Source organism: Lissotriton vulgaris, chromosome 5 (assembly GCF_964263255.1).
Source record: "Lissotriton vulgaris chromosome 5, aLisVul1.2, whole genome shotgun sequence".
NCBI classification, from domain to species: domain Eukaryota; kingdom Metazoa; phylum Chordata; class Amphibia; order Caudata; family Salamandridae; genus Lissotriton; species Lissotriton vulgaris.
Window position 1 is genome coordinate 16,556,178 of NC_141693.1, and position 12,646 is coordinate 16,568,823.

Here is a 12,646-nt window from a genome sequence, read left to right on the forward strand (position 1 = left end):
ACACCCACAGAGCCCCCCTCACACACACACCCACACAGAGCACCCACACACCCACACAGAGTCCCCCCCACACACCCACACAGAGTCCCCCCACACACTGCGAGCCCCCCCACACACTGCGAGCCCCCCCACACACTGCGAGCCCCCCCACACACTGCGAGCCCTCCCCACACACTGCGAGCCCTCCCCACACACTGCGAGCCCCCCCACACACTGAGAGCCCCCCCACACACTGAGAGCCCCCCCACACACTGAGAGCCCCCCACACACACTGCAAGCCCCACACATTGTCTGGCAATGTACATCAGGCCCTCAGAGTTCCATACAGCTTTGGAGAGAGTTATTCTGCAACTGTTCATTATAAAGAATATATTCTTTCCCAACTATACATTAAAATGATATTGCAAGACACCTGCAGTTCCAAGACCTTTTTAAGTAACCCGCTTTCGGGCTCTTTCCCCTGGAAGGTCACAATGCTCCTTGGTGACTTGAATTGCCCATATTACAAATGTTATGGGGAGCAGTCACAACTGCTGCATGGAGTGCCCCTCCCGCCCGCTGTAATCCGCTAAGTACTGCTATCACGGGGGTCTTGGTTCCCCGGCAGTTCGCTACCAGCGGGGCCCCAGGCCGCTTCCTGGTAGCGAGGTGTAAAGACCGCGTTGTAATGGTTGAATCCCAACTAGCATTAGTCCTAGTAAAGTGACATATCACACAGGCCTGGCGAAGTGTATCCGCCCTTAGAAATTGAAACATGTAAGGTAAGTTTATATATGTGCAGGGTTCTTCATCTTCCAATGAATAAGGGCAGGGGCAGCTCATAAAAATATGAACATTGGTTACATTTTTGTGACGCAGAAATTGACTGAACAGGAGAGACAAATGAACAATTCCTAGTAAGGAGGAAAACAAATGCACCAAGTCTAATGAGACTGTATTATGCATAAACAAATACTGGATAACTGATCACTGTATCAACCCTGTGGTCTTTTGTGGAGGGAGAGGGGTCTAGGAATTTATGTGATTGAATATGGAACTTGAAATATAATGTTTTTGAAAACGTCAGTAAAAAGATCTCTAAGAACAATGTGAAAACCACAAGAGGCCATCACATTACTATCTCTCCCTCACACCTCAGCTTCACTCCATGCATAAGTGGAGCCACAATTTTGCTGCCATATGATTGCAGCATGCCTCTATCACCATACACACAACACAGAATGCATCCCATGTAAGCTACACAGTAAACCTACACTCTACTAACAATGCACAACAAATGGAGGAGCCTCTCACTTGCAAGCACTTCAGGGCCTCGTCAGGGATAGGATGCCAAATACAAATTCTAAACACAAACACAATGAGTGAGAGGATGGGAAAAGCCGATGAGATATGAAAGGGTTTGTGGAGTTACAATTAAGCCAGAAAACAAGCAGACCAGAAATGCAACGCTGTTATTATATGTCCTCAAGTTTCAGCTTCATTTCTGTCTGTACACAGTACCAAACACAGTAATAAAAATCTATTAGTACATATGGGAGATTGCAAAATATATACACATTCACAAACGTGATAGGGCGTAATACCGACCAGGCACACAATCGTGAGTGGCTAAAACGTTTCGCAGTTAATAAACATTAGGTGCTTAGTGTTAAAACAGCACACCTTTTGGCCTTGTTGCTGAGCGTATGAAATATTCTGGACTGTAAAAGGGTTCTGACTATTTGCTCATTATCTCTTTGGCTTCTCTGCTGAGCGCACTAAGTGATGTGAAATACTTGGTTTGCTTACGCAGAGACCGGACTGCTTATAGCACTATAAAGCGGGGGCAGGGTGCCAGGCTCCCGCCTCCACTGACATGGAGTTACGGTCATACCAGCGCACACCTATTGCACCTCACATGCTCATGCGGTCCCTGCCAGTACCCCCAGTTAGGTCCATTTTATCTAACACACCGTGCCGGAAAGGCTCAGTCAGTACAGTGCCTGATTCTGGTCTGTGCTTTGCATCTGGAGATGAGACACATGAGGCCAGGGGCTAATTCCTTTATTAAATATCTGCGTGCCCCCTCCCAACGGACCTGGGTTCGAGTCTCGGTAACGACGCCAAACATCCTGTGATTCTGGGCAAATCACTTAATCTCCCCGTGCCTAACAAAAATGAATGTGTGTCCTCATGTAACGTAACTGGTGCTATGTAAAGCGCTCTGATACCCGATTCGGTTCGGGTCTAGTTTGCGCTATATAAAACTCTGCAAAAAAAAAAAAAAAAATGAAGGTGTCCCTGCCTTTGACAGGAGTAGGTTTGTGGGTGTAAAACAGGCTGCCACACTATGAAAATTAACTTTTCCCTGCTTTGACAGGAGTAAGTTTGTGGGTGTAAAATACTTTTTCAGGTTGCCACACAAAAGAACGCCTAGAACCCCACCCCTGATCTTGAATGTGTGAATGCCGCCGTTCTGCCTTGGAGGCCGGTGCATAAGTGCACTTTACGACCATCACATTCCACCAGTTTTGATTCTGTAACCAGGATTAGAAGCCGACGTTCGTAATGTGCTTCTGTTATACCATCTCCTGGTTCCCATCAGTATTTACAACTCTGGTCTTCCATTTACCATGGGCGGCTCTCACACATTCACACACCTGGGGTGCATTAGAGAAGTTGTGTTTCCGTTTCTCTTCATTCTCAGTCTGGGGTGTCTGAAGACCTCACCGTAAGACCATGGGCCGCTTCTGACTTATTCGAAGCAATTCACGGAAAATAACTTTTTGTAATCGTGAGTGTAAATGGAGGACATGTACATACAAAATCTGTCACTTCGATAGTAGTGTGTGTACTTATTTGAATGAAGCACTACTGCCTACAGATGTCTGAGGAGTTACCTTTTCTTAAAGTAACATTTTCAAATAAATGTTGCTCTACATTCAAGATCGAATCAACAGACACGTAAGAATGTTAATTCGCCAGGCCTGCAAATGATCCATTTTGCCTAACTTTGTTAAGAATGCAAGGCAAAGTCCGTAGAAAGACACCAGCCACTAAAAAACTGTGCATCCAGTGAAATAAAAGAAGAAATCTAGCCCACCCGACTTCCTATCTATTTTAAAAGTGAATTAAATCGCAGCTTTTGTTCCAGTGTGAGAACAAGCACTTGGTGCTTTGCATGGTTTTTATTTTTGCAGTGTGCGCTTTGCTGTTTTTCTTTCTGAGTGTATATTCTGAGATGCAGCTTTTAATGAGCCCGACCCCCACCTTTCTCTCACCCTATTGCTGCCTCCAGCACCACCAAAGCACCCCACCTTTGAAAAGATCCAGCCCCTTGCAGTCAAACCCCGTAGCAGCAGCCCTTGAGTGGGGGCAATCAACATGACAGCGCTACGGTAGGTTAAAAACAGCAATGGATTCTGCCTGATCACAAAGACACACACATCACATGCGCCCCACATCTGGCACTCATCAGAATCGAGGTACAAGCTGCGTTTATGCATCAGATTCACTTAGTGTTCATCAAGCCTCGGTGATTCCACAGAAACGAACACAAGAGATCATTTGAAGTCATCCAAACATCATGTTCTAGAGGTTTTTTTGGTTCTCCTTGCCAAATCATTAAGGTATCTGGAATACTTACAGTGTAAATGCCTTGCACAAAAAAAAGGAAGTTACTAGGGCTGTGTCCCGGTCACCGGCAGTTGGGAACGAGCAACGCAATCTGAAAGCACATACAATGAAACATAATATACCTTTAGCCCAATGCGCCAGTGATGTGAGCAGGCGGCCTCGAGGACTCAGCGCGCACCATCCGTGCAGTGCGAGCCCTAAGTTGGGAAACACTCCGGTCTCTGGGAAACCCCTCGGCACAGGGGTGCGGGGGGACGGGAACACACGGACAGCGGGAGGGGGGGCGGGGAAGACAGGACAGCACACGGAGAGCGGGAGGGGGGGCGGGAACGGGCACACAAACAGCGGGAGGGGGGGCGGGAAGGCAATAAATAAAATAAAATAACACTCACCTGGACTTCTTCCAGCGGCGGTCGGTATGGACTCAAGAAAACAAACCCAAACGAAACTCCGCCCACCGCACATTTACCAACTCCGACGGCTGCAGCAGTGTAATCCGGCCCGGTAGAGGAGAGGCCGCCTCCAAGACGAACGGAACCACGCCCAGGGAAAAAAACGCGGGAACGCCCCCGAATCTGGTCCGGCCTTGACGGCAGATCCGGCTCCCAATGGCTAGCCTCTATTTATGGAGCTAGCCAATGGGAGCCGGGGGCGGGTCATTGATCCCACATAAGACTCATAAGGTTTTTTAGCGCATGCGCACTACGTGCGCACTTGCAGGCAAAACCTATAAATGAGGGGCACTTTTTGAGGAAAACTGCCGAGCGATGTGAGAGCATTACCATCTAATGCTGCGAACGCAGGAGTGAAAAAGCGGTGAGGCAGAAATATAAAAGCGAGGAGCAGTAGTGATCTGGAAGGGCGTACAGGTCGGCAGAAAGAAAGACTGTCACACGCTAAGCAAAGATTTGTCATTCCTAAACGCCACAGCTGTGAGAATGGAAGAGCTGTACGCAAGGGAAATGCCGAAGTACTGTTGAATGCCCTGAGGGAAAAATTACATAGGTTTTTGTGGAGAAAAGCAGCATTTCTGTGAGCAGAGCGGGAATGCAATAATACAAGCGTTAGGAGCGAGTTGACACAGCTGAAGGGGCATCTTCTTTGAGGAAAACTGTCGAGCACAAGATTTTGAATGGTGATTTAAGACAGCAAGTTGAGGGACGTTTGGCGCTGTAATGTGATGGACTAGAGACTACTTTTACAGTGATTTTCATCTTATCACAGGTGTTCAGGTTCTTAAAGCAACGCTGCCATCTTTTGACGGAAGGTGGTACATACTGGTCACTAAAGCTATCACATAAGCACATATTCGGGAGAACATAATAGGTAGTGTAGTGCAAGGCGCATATTACTGTGACAAAGCTTCATCCTGTTATTGTCCACTATAAGTCCTCATACCACTTAAAAATAAAAACAGGGAAAAAGGTACTTCTGTCAGGCAAATTGGGTGACACATTCAAGTAGAATATGGATGTTAATGCCCTTGATCTTTCTGCCGTGTCTACACCTCCTCATTTTCTAAACCAACCAGGTAATCAAAGCATAGAATAGGATGAGTGGGTTGAAATGTTCAATAATTACCTAAAGGCATTAGACGCTCAGGACTATGCTAGCAGTAGGAAGACAGCTATTCTACTCACTAATCTAGGGAAGGAAGGGCAACACATTTTTAAATATTTACCTGTTGCTAATGATGAAAGAGGCCAACCCATTGCAGATGTGTTTGAGGAGGCGCGTAAAAGCTTGGAATTGCGTTTTGCAAAAGAAACTAACATAGCATTGAGGAGATCCAAGTTTTATACTCAGCCACAAAGAGTAGGTGAGTCCATTGATGACTTTGTCACTAGACTTCGGGAACTTTCATTGAAATGTAAATTTGGACCCATGACAGAGGAGATGATTAGGGACCAATTAATTGTCCAATGTAGGAACAGGAAGACTCAGGAACGCCTATGGGCTGCAAAAGACCCCTCTCTTAAGGATGCTATTGACATTGCAAAAATAATAGAGGAGTCTGATTCATGTATGAAGGAAATGGATCGTAGAGATTCAAAGGCCAACATGTCTGGCGAAAGCGAAACTTCTGTTGTGGAGAGTAGTGATGGCGAAGTGGCTGCTTCAACGAGGTTTAAAGGCATACGAAATACCCCTGGTGGTAGGACATATCCCAAAAGAGCAAGTAACAAAATTTACCATGCATCTGAGTCCAGGCAATGTTGGGCCATAGGGAAAGAGTGTTTGAAATGTGGCCGCAAGGGTCATTTTGCTAGAATGTGTAGGGATGTCCACAAAGGTAAAGTGGCGATGTTATCTGAGGAGCCTGCTGTCCATTACAAACAAGACAGAATTTTGTGTGTGGAACCATCATCATGTGATGGTAGCGAAAATGATCAGATCCTTTTCACTGGGAATCATAATTCAGATGATAAAAGGAGACACAGGCCAAAGGCAGGATTTATCATTAGGGATAAGAGTGTTGAGCTTATGGTTGATTCAGGGGCACTGTATACCATTATTCCCAAGAGAATCTTCAAGCAGGAGTGGCCTAACAAGAAGCTGATGCCCAAAGACATAAATCTGGGTGGGTATCAGGGTCAAAAAATAGACATTTTGGGTTACATGGTAACATACATTATGTTTAAAGGAAGATCTGTGAGGGGGAAGTTGTTATGTTGTTGAATCTGGACCCCCCATATTAGGGTGGTATCATCAATTTGACCTACACATCAAAATTGACCCACATGCTATCGAGCAAGTCATGGTAGTGGATGACCTCTGGGTAGAAGACATCTTAGAAGGAGGAAAAGGTGTATTCAGAGAACAACTAGGCAATTTGAAAGGTTACATACACAAAATTAAACTCAAACCCAATGCTGCCCCTGTACAACACAAGTTGAGGAAGGTCCCAATTACAGTGAGGGGGAGGTGAAAAGAATGTTGGATGAAATGCTGTCCAGTGGAGTTATAGAGCCTATCGAATGCTCCTCATGGATTTCCCTGGTTGTAATTTCACAGAAAGCTGATAGTAAATTACGCTTCTGTGTGGACCTCAGAAGTTTGAACCAGAATGTAATCCCTGACACCTTTCCCCTGCCCAATATAAACAAGATGATGGTGTTGCTAAAAGGGGCGAAGTACTTTTCAAAGCTTGATCTTCGTCACGCCTATCACCAAATACGTTTGCACGAATCTTCCAAACACTTGACAGCTTTTGTCACCAATAAAGGCTTATTTCAATTCACAAGGATGCCCTTCGGGCTATGTTCAGCTGCAAGCGTATTTCAGAGGATGGTAACGGAAATTTTTAAAGGTGTGGAAAATGTAATATATTTCCAAGATGACATCTTAGTGTTTGGTGAGAGTGTGAGTGACCACAATTCTGCCTTGATGAATGCTCTTGCGAGAATTTTAGAATCTGGCTTGACACTGCGCAGTGAGAAATGCTCTTTTTTGGCAACAGAGGTAGAATATCTGGGGCATTCCATCGCGTCAGAGGGCGTGAAACCAAAGAGAGATCTCCTAGCTTCCATAAAGTTGGCTCCTGCCCCCACAAATAAAGACCAGGTGCGCTCATTCATTGGGCTTATTGAGTACTATTCGAAATTCGTAAGGAACTTTGCAAGTAAAACTGAACAACTCAAAGTGCTCTTGAGGAAAGGGGTCAAATTTATTTGGGGGGATGAACAAGAGAAATGCTTTAAGGAAATAAAATTCGAGATATGCAATGCAAGCATTCTGGTTCCATTTGATGTGCAAGGAAGGACAATCATCACTGTGGATGCGAGTGATACCGGCTTAGGAGCTGTGTTATCACAGAGTGATGGAAACAGCGAAAGAACAGTACCGTTCTTATCCCGCACCTTGACAACAACTGAGAGATGTTACTCAGTTATAGAAAAGGAGACCTTAGCAGCTGCTTGGGGTGTGGAATATTTCAGAATGTGTGTGTGGGGGAGTAGGTTTAAGCTTCGCACTGATCACAAGCCCTTGCTTAAAATACTCTCACCAGGAGGAACAGGAAAGGGGTCAGCCAGACTAGCCAGGTTGGCCTCAAGATTACAGGAGTACAACTTTGATCTTGAGCTCGTTTCGGGCTGGCGTAACGTTCAGGCTGATTGCAAGTCACGGTTGTCTTTGAAATGGGAGGAGGTGTACAAGACAGGTGTGTCTAAGAAAGAATGTGAAGGAGCTATCTCGTGTGTTGAGGTAGTTCAGTGGAGTTGTGGTGCTCTTAGCAGGAAAGAGTGGGCTGAAGCTATGTCTCACGATGAGGTTTTGAGAAATGTCAGGGGTCTCATCTCTAAAGGCAGACGTAGGGAGAGTACCTTACCAATTAGTGTCCGACCCTATAATGCAGTCATTGACGAGTTATCCACCGTCAATGATCAGATCATCATGCGCGAGGATAAGTTGATTCCCCCTGTTGACGTCCGCAAAAGACTCTTTGACTTAGCCCATGAAGGGCATCTGGGCCAAACCATAACAAAAAAAATGTTGAGGAATGAGTTCTGGTGGCCTGGAATGGATGGTGACGTCGTTAGGTGGGTGGAGTGGTGCAGTGAATGCTGTGAATCTGAAAAGCGACTCAAAGTGGGACCCCAATCTGTTCCTAGTTCCATCCCGGATCCTGGTGTGGTGTGGCACAGTATATGCCTTGATTTTATTGGACCAATGCCTGGTGTCCACCCCAGCAAAAGATTTGGCCTAGTAGTTATAGATGTTCACACTCGGTGGCTAATTGCTTATCTACTTCCTGAAATTACCACCCTCCTCACTATCAAAGATTTGCGCAACATTTTTAAGGAGGAAGGCTGTCCCTCGGTCCTTATCACGGATAATGGGACCCAATTGTCTTCAAATGAGATGAAAGAATTTCTGAGTGAGTGTGGTATAAAACATTCGTTTACGACATTGTACAATCCACAATCTAATGGGATTGTCGGGAGGGCCAATCGCATGATCAAGGGTGCGATAAGTCTGGCACTTAGCAATAATCTTGATGTTGAAAGGACTCTGAATGACTTGGTATGGGCGTATCGCACCACTGAGAATTCAACAACTGGTGTGATCCCCTTTGTAGCCATGCGAGGCAGGAAACCAGCCTCCAAACTGGTGCCTGCTTGGATCCGGAATGTGGTTGAAGAGAGGAAAGGTGGAGATTGTGATGCGAGCATTCCCGTGCATGATTCCATGAAGGCACAAGGCAGGGAAAAGAATATGTCTAACATTCTGGTTGGTGATTGGGTCAAAGTTCGTTCTGGACGTGTGGTCAGAGGTCTGCGTAAGTTCCTTGGACCATTCAAGGTTAAAGAAGTATATCCCTTCTATGTTGTATTAGAGAATGGTGACAAATGGAACCTGCGTAGGGTATCAAAGTATTGTTCTGGAGACCATTCTTCTGAAACCTTTAATGGAAATGCAGTCAACAAAGATACATGCTCAGGGTACATGCTAGCCCATGATCTCCAATTGCTTAAGAGTGCCCGCACAGGTACTGAGACGAGGGCACCAGGCCCCGGTGGGGATAACTTGGGCACTGGCCAAAGAGCAATCAACCCAAGTGATGTGCCTCAGAACCTTCATGGCGCTCAAACATATCAGAGACCCTTACGGGCCAGGAGGCTTCCTCAACACTTGCATGACTTCCTTGTTGGCTGATTTGTTGGTTATTTTCCTTGCTCGTGTTTCTCATTAACCCTGTTCCTTTATTGTTCACCACGCAATTCCCTACCTGCGTGTAGAGGAAAGGGGGGTATGTTGTGACTTGACTTACGCTGCGGTCCCGCCCCCGCGCCGCAGTGGTATGTTCCAAATGCCGAACGTTCCAAGGTGAGCACCGCTGGCCGAAGACAGCGGGCGCGCTGATGTTGTGTCCATGTACTTAAATAAACCTTACGTGAATCAAGTGATGTCTTCGCCTCTTGATGTGATTACAACAACACGCTTGCATGATATTGGCTGGTACGCGACCTTAGCAGTGTCCATGGAAGATGTTTAAATACCATACCAACCCCATGTTTGGTGACGACGGGAGATCTGTGTATGTGGTGGGGTGGGGTGTAATACTTTCCAAGAAATACAGCGAGGGAAGAAAGCAAGCCTGACTTGCTCTAGGAGGGTGTGGGTGGGCGCAGGGAAGGTTCTTTCCGCATATATTTTTTAATGGGCTCAAATAGTGCTTTTTAAAGTACAGCTTTCACAGAAATCTCCTCAGAAGCTAAAGGCTCTGAAAGGGCACATTAAATATTCCAGAATTTTCACAACCTGCCATATCTTGATATATAAACCTTTTCAACAATTAAATAGTGCATGCACGCTGTGCCCCGTTCGGACCTGAGAGAGGCTCTTCATTATAAATGAGGTAACATACATCGCCACACTGTTTTCCTTTTTATTCCTCATTTGGTTATCCTATTATACCCCCATCCTTACTGGCGCTCATCATTTTCTTTCGCCCCACTACCTGCACTGCTCACTTGTCATTGTTGTTACCTTCTCATCCCTTTCCTCCTTTTCGTCTTCTAGGCTCTCCCATCATTTCAGTCCATTCACAGCACCTCTTCAAGACCCTTCTCATCTGTTTCTTTTTTCTCCTCCAAGTTCTCATTCGTACTCTTCCTAGTGATTCCCCTTCATCTCTTAACAATCGTTTTTTGTATGTAGTGTTTATGACCGCAGATGCCACTATGCACATTTTGGGTATAATAAAGGGCTAGGCAGTAACCACAAAGTGACGTGTTGTGCAATAGAAAACCTGTCCTTTGATTACCTTATAATTGAAAGTTATTATAAGTAATGAGTCCCAGTGTTTTGATCCCAGAAAGATCAGAGGCCAAGTAGGCCCTGTTAAGATTTTAGTTGGTAACTTGTTTGCCGAGGAGCACAGAATGCACAAGATGCAATATTTATCTTATGCTCAGCAACGACTGACTTCTCATTATGTAATGTACCATTGCATACCTTTGTAAACTGGTTACAGAGGCTTAGTTTTTCTGGTTCCAGGCTGTACTCCCTGGGCCTATTCCTTACATTTGAAATTTCCATTTACTGCTATAGTGTGAGAAGGCATTTCATGAAAAGGAATATAAAGTAGGGTTGCCAAAAGAAAAAAGCCAGCCATGTGTTGTTTAAAGACACTAAATAGGGTTATAAATAAAAATGTATGTATTCGTTTGTTATGTGACTTTTCTGTCTTTGTTCCCTTTAATTATCAGTCATGGATCATTCAGGCAGCCCTTAAACACAATTAAAAGTGTTTTCTATTTATATTTGCTGTTCAAAGTAAGCACAGATAAGTGCTGAAAATACGGCTTTAGGTGACTGGTTATTTTTGTCCTGTATGGGGCATCAAAAAGAGCTGGCAAGCCTAATCATAAAACTGGAAGTTTTGTTGATATAAGCAAATTATTTCCTACACCCTAGATTCTTATTACTGCTAAAGTAACAATAGTTTAACTCAGTGGTCCCCAAACTTTTTTAGGCGGGGGCCACATCAACTTTTCTTTCTGTGATGAAGGGCCGGGGTCAGTCTTATAACAGGAAATTATATGGGCCAAAAAGTGACAACCAATTTCATTGTGGAGATTACAATGACATTTTTTGCAGCTGCCCTTCGCTTGGCCTTGGCGCCACCTGTTGCAAAAAGTAAAAGTAATAATAGAAAGTCTTCTCGAGTTTAATGGCGTCTTCCCCATGTAGTGGTAGGTAATGGGTAAAGGCCGCGCTACATAAAAAAAGGAACATCCATAAAACAAGTCTCCACCATGGACCCCCACCCCCCCAGCTAAGGCAAAGATTAGCAACACCACTATATCACGTCATTAAATATTAAAACTTCCGATCAGAAAATTGAGTCTTCCCCATGTAGTGGTAGGTAATGAGTAAAGGCCGCGCTACATAAAAAAAGGAACATCCAAAAAACAAGTCTCCACCATGGACCCCCACCCCCCCAGCTAGGGCAAAGATTAGCAACACCACTATATCACATGATTAAATATTTCTATGTTCTTCATCAATTGTTAGGTCCTATTCTCAATGCGATGAGAGAGGTGTTGACAGGCATCCCCAGGGGTCTCACCATAGTGGTTGGGGATTTTAATATGACGATGTCCTCTACTATTGACTGCTTGAGGGCCTCAGATGGTCTTTGGCCCAGGGCTTCCCACCTCACGGACTGGGCTTCCTGCTTTGGTGCACCTGGAGTCCTATACACACTCTTATACTCACACCTCTGCACCACACAAGACCAGGTCGCGCATCGATTATGTTTTCATGCTTGCCCCTTTACCTGCTTCATACCACGGGGTCAGAAATCCGCGCTAGATGTATTTCAGACCATGCTGCAGTTGCTACTTACTTGGGTGGAGGTATCCGAGGGGAGCACTCGATTGGTGCCTTGTAGACAGTGATGCAACAGAGTTTCTGTTGCAGGAACTCAGTGCCTTTCTGCAGCTCAATATAGATTCAGTGGAGTCCCTGTGGCACCCTTTGGGCCGCAGGCAAGGCATTCATGTGAGAGGTCCCTTGCACATATTTCTGAGCCCCGGATTGACAAAGATGATCTCAGATTGAGGGGCTGGAGGCCTGCATAGCGCTGGCAGAAGAGCGCTCCTCTGCAGCAATGGCTAAATTGCATCAATTGGGGCTGGATAGGATTTTCCTGCAACATATCCCCTCAGTGAGATTGTGCTGGGTGGCCTCTCAGAGGAGGGTCTATGGCTGGGGCGATGAATTGAACAAGCCTGGGTACAGGCTGGCAACTAGTGGTCTGGCATTCAGAGTAGTGCCTAGTTTCGAGGTTCCCGAGCGGGGACTGGATGCTGAGTTTCTGTACATCACTTCAGCATTTGCTGTTATCGTACATTATATGCTCGTAGTCTGCAGCTGGCAGGCAAAAGCTCTTCAACTCTGATCGCAGACTTGCTGTTGCACACACTTGCAGCAGTGGTTGCAGTCAATCTATAAAACTTCTGATCAGAAAATGGCGTCTTCCCCATGTAGTGGTAGGTAATGGGTAAAGGCCGCGCTACAT